General features: G+C 40.1%; 1 pseudogene across 1 annotated transcript; it reads left to right on the top strand.

Annotated features, from left to right (window-relative positions):
- Positions 1-3,472: 3,472 nt before the first annotated feature.
- On the top strand, positions 3,473-4,300 carry LOC101570678 (annotated as a pseudogene). Its single transcript, XR_001116982.1, has one exon. The product of XR_001116982.1 is annotated as a 60S ribosomal protein L7 pseudogene (transcript).
- Positions 4,301-5,134: the final 834 nt, after the last annotated feature.

Here is a 5,134-nt window from a genome sequence, read left to right as displayed (position 1 = left end):
GAAGGTATCTGGAATTCCAGGAGCCTTTAGGCAAAAAGAGAATCTAATTAATACTTCTGTGGCTACCAGCCTCCTACTTGAGAAATGAGCCCTCCGGAGGCAACTGTGAAGCAGAAGGACCCCCCTCCCTTTGTATTGTTTAATTATGAGCTCCAGGAGGTCACTGCCACAGGAAGGTCCACTCAGCTACACTGGCCTGGGCCCCTTGTCTGGATGGAGAGAGTGATTTTTTTTCCTTCTAAAGTGACAATATGTCTACCATCAGTAAATCAGGGTGAAAAGTATACCAGCTCTCTCCACACTGCTTTCTGAAATGTTTTGTTAAGTTTGAAATTGCTTCAGAATAAAAAAAAAAAAAAAGAAAGAAAGAAAACTTCAAACATTAGCAGAACTCAGAAACTCCTCATGATCCCTTCTGATTGCAGGTCCCCTGCGAAGGGAGGTTGGCATTCTGACTTCCATAGCCAGGCGATGTATATGGACTCTAGTTGAGGCATTAGAGGCATCCTTGGTGTCTGGCCTTTTCCATACAGCATCACGCTTTTAGGGCCGGTCAGGTCACTGCTCATACTTTCATTCAGCCGCTCTTGTCCCTATACTGTCTTCTAATCACAGGAATTTACAATCCTAGGAATAAGGTTTCCTCAATGACTGAGCGAAGGGCTCTAAAAACTCCCAAAGAAGAGTGTTAAGCTGGGAAACACTACCAAATATAATTATTTAAAAACTAGAAGCTCACCAAAAGGGTAGTGGGTGTGAGTATGCTATATTACATGGTAAGAGAGAATTAAAAGTTGCAGATGGAATTGCTATGGGATTGTCTCAGATTATCCAGATGGGCCAAGTGTGAATACAACGGTTCTTTAATGGAGATAAAAGAGGTAATGCAAGAAAGATTGGCCTGGCCACCACTGGCTTTGGGCCCAGAAGGAGACTACAGATTGGTAAATGAATACAGCCTCTAGGAGCCGGAAAAGGAAAGGAAATGAATGCTTTCCTATGTCCCCCATAAGGAAGACAGCCCTGTTGACATTGACTTTAACCCAGCGAGACCTTTTCAGGTTCAATCTACACAACTGGCAGATAGTACATTTGTCTTATTTTAAGCTATTAAGTTTGGGATAATTAATTACAGCCACAATAAAAATCAACCAGTACAGCACAAAAGAAGTATTTACTCAAGAAAATCTTGAACCTTAGTAAAAAGAGTATCACTCTGTGGTGGTCAGCCTGAAGTGATATCCGTATTTCTCCTAACCTCTGCCTCACGGAGAAGAAGTTCTGCCAAAATGAGGGGAAAGGGCTGGCGGTATTTGGAACATATTGTAGAAAATTCCAGCGTCAGTGCGTTGTCAGAAGGAATGGTGATCTCAGCGGAATACAATCAGGAGGTCAGCATCACAGCTAACCTGAGTTCCAATATCATTTGGGGAAGGAAGTAGGCCAATATATCTGTCAGAAGTCTTACAGGGGGGTCTGGAAAGGAAGACAGCTAGTGAGTGGTCTCCCGCAAAGTCCCATGCATCTCCGATGGCAGGCTGTGTGCCCGCACAAGGTGGCACCAGCTTCAGGAAGCAGCAGAGAAGGCTCTGATGAGCTGAGAGTCATGGCGTGAACACAGGGAACATTCTTTTTTGTACCTGGCAATCGGGCTCCTAATCTCACTCGTGCCAGGGAGGTGCTGTGCCGCTGAGCTATGTCCCGGGCCCCCTACCCTGAGCCTGGAGCTGGCTGGGCTTCGCATGCATCCTCCCAAACACAAAGAGGCCACTGAATGAAGGATAGACACTTTGCTTGCTCTAGATGTGAGGCATGATTTCACTAAGGAATGCTGATCCACAGGCAACCTCTAAGAGTAGATTTAAATTTCTTGAAAAACAACAAGGGGCCAGGGAGGTGGCTCAGTGGAATAAGTGCTTCCCTGGCAAGCGCAAGGGCCTGAGTTCAATCCCCGATTCCTCAAAAAAAAAAAAAAAAAAAAAAAAAAAAAAAAAAAAAAAGAAAGAAAGAAAGAAAGAAAAACAACAATAAAATCTGAGCATGAACAGCAGCAGCAGGGCTGGGGTTATAGCTCAGGGTCACACGGCTGCTTGACAAGCACGAGGCCATGAGTTCAGGTCCTGGTCCCAAAAAAAGAAAAGAAGCAGCAGCAGCCACATACCTCGGAGGGAACAGAATCTACCAAATTCACCCAATTAGCAAGAGACAACAGCAATCAGGAACCCAGGGGCAGTGCAGTGGGGAGAGTAGAATACAGAGCTGCTACAATATATTACCTAAAATGTCTAGTTTTCCAGGAAAAATTCTAAATCAGGCAAAGTAACAGATGATGCTCCACAGGGGCAAAAGCAGCCCAGGGGCACTGACCCTGGGGCTTACACATGGCTGGCTCAGTACACATTCTTCAGAGGAGCTGTTATAAGTATGTTTGAGGAAGCAAAAAAAGACGTGTGTGTGAGGACCATGACTCCTCGCACTGACAATAACAGTAAGGACAAACTGAATTTTGAAGACAAAGCAATAGAAAGTCTGGATTTTAAAATTACAGCTAAGCTGAAAGTTTCACTAGAGGAGTTCAAAGGCATATTTGGGCTGGCCGAGCAAAGGATCAGCAAGCTTAAGGGTGACTGGAGAGAGATTATGCAGTATGAATAATGGAAAGATAAAACAATGAAGAAAAATAAACAGAACCTCGGAAACATGTGGGACACCACCACTTGGTTCAATATGCATCTAATTAGAGCCCCAGTAGGAGGCTGAGAACTTCCTAAATTTGATGAAAACATTAACCTCCACATTATAAAAGCTTAATGAACTTGAAGTAGAATAGAAACCAGAAAGATCCACACATCAACATATCACAGTTAAACTAAGAGAAAACACATACACACACACACACACACACACACACACACATACACACAGAGCAAAAAACGTTGAAAGCAAAAAAAAAAATACAGTGATATGAATAAGTTTAATAGATTAACATTTGCTAAAAACACACAATCAACTACAAATAGAAGGAAACTACTTCAACAAAATAAAATTCATGTATTAAAAACCCACATCTAACATCATACTCAACAGTCAGAGACTGAAAGCTTTTCCTCTAAGATCAAGAACAAGATAAGCAAGGCTGTTTTTATCACTTCTAATCAACACAGGACTTTAGGCAAATTCAAAGCAATGAGGTAAGAAAAAAGAAATAAAGGACTCATATCAAAAAGAGTAGATGTTACCCCTATTCTCAGACTTCATGATTTTATACATGGAAAACCCTAAAGATGATATCCTCCCCCCAAAAAACACTGCTAGAACCAGGTTAAAAATTTTAAAAATTTGCAGAATATAAAATCTGTTGTAAAAACAAAAACTAAAATCAGCTATTTTTCTATACACCATAAACTATCTGGAAAGAAAATTAAGAAAACAATTTCATTTGCAATAGCATCAAAAATAATAAAAGCTCTTTCTGACTGGAACCATGGAGGTTGCAGAAGAGAAGAAAAAGAAGGTTCCTGCTGTGCCAGAAACCCTTATGAAAAAGCGAAAACATTTCGCAGAGCTAAAGATAAAGCGCCTGAGAAAGAAGTTTGCCCAGAAGACGCTTCGCAAGGCGAGGAGGAAACTCATCTATGAAAAAGCCAGGCACTATCATAAGGAGTACAGACAGATGTACAGAACTGAGATCCAGATGGCTAGGATGGTGAGAAAAGCTGGCAACTTCTATGTCCCTGCAGAGCCCAAACTGGCATTTGTCATCCGGATCAGGGGTATCAATGATGTGAGCCCAAAGGTCCGCAAGGTGTTGCAGCTTCTTTGCCTTCGCCAAATCTTCAATGGTACCTTCGTTAAGCTCAACAAGGCTTCAATTAACATGCTGAGAATTGTGGAGCCATACATTGCATGGGGGTACCCAAACCTGAAGTCAGTGAACAAACTAATATACAAGCATGGCTATGGCAAAATCAATAAGAAGCGAATTGCCTTGACAGATAATTCATTGATTGCTCGATCTCTTGGTAAATATGGAATCATCTGCATGGAGGATCTGATTCATGAGATCTATACTGTTGGAAAACGCTTCAAAGAGGCAAATAATTTCCTTTGGCCATTCAAGTTATCATCTCCTCGAGGTGGAATGAAGAAAAAGACCACGCATTTTGTGGAAGGTGGAGATGCAGGAAATAGGGAAGACCAGATCAACAGGCTTATTAGAAGGATGAACTAAGGTATCTACCATGGTGTTTTTATGATTTGGTCAGTTAATAAAGTATCTGCTTCCAAACTGAAAAAAAAACAAAACAAAACAAAAATAATAAAATACTTATGAATAACGTTAACCAAGGTCATGAGAGACTTTTACATTGAAAACTACAAAATGTAGCCCAAAATTAAATAAAGTACGAATCAATGGAAAGACACCCCATGGAAGGCTTGGAAGGCAAAATGTTAACATATCAAAGCAATCTGCAGGTTTCATGCTATTTCTGTAAAAAATAAATAAATAAATAAATAAAAAATAAAAAAAAAGCATTTGTAAAGCTGTCTTAAAATTTATATGGGATCTCAAGGAATCTGGAATAGCAAAAAAAACTTTGAATAAAGAAGAGCGATTTGGAAACCTCACACTTCCCATCTTAAAAATACTACAAAGGAACATTAGTCAAGACAGTGAGCTACCAACAAAAAACATAGAGACCGATAGAGCAGGATAATGAGTCCAGAAACTACTGTGCATATGAGTAAATGATTTGTGACAAAGTACTAATACTACAAAATGAGTAAAGGACAATCCCTTCAAGATAGCATTGGGAAACTGGGTATCAACTTAAAAAGAAAGTAATAAGGCCTTGTTTTATTCTATATACAAAAAGGAAATAAATATGGCTCAAAGGCCCAAACATGAGACCAGAAACTATAAGAACTCCTAAAAAAAAAAAAAATCATAAAAAGCTTCATAAGTTGTATTTTTAAAGGATTTCCTGGATATCACACCAAAAACGTAGGCAACTAAAACAGATAACTTGACATAAATTAAAATTAAAAATTCCTGTGTGCATCAAAAAACACAGTAAGGCCAGGGAGATAGCTCAGTAGCATAAGTACCTGCCTGGCAAATGCTAGATCCTGA

The sequence above is a fragment of the Octodon degus genome, unplaced genomic scaffold, assembly GCF_000260255.1.
Source record: "Octodon degus isolate 3935 unplaced genomic scaffold, OctDeg1.0 scaffold00916, whole genome shotgun sequence".
NCBI lineage: Eukaryota > Metazoa > Chordata > Mammalia > Rodentia > Octodontidae > Octodon > Octodon degus.
The sequence above is the reverse complement of the archived record's forward strand: the minus strand, read 5'-3'. Positions and strand labels throughout refer to the sequence as shown.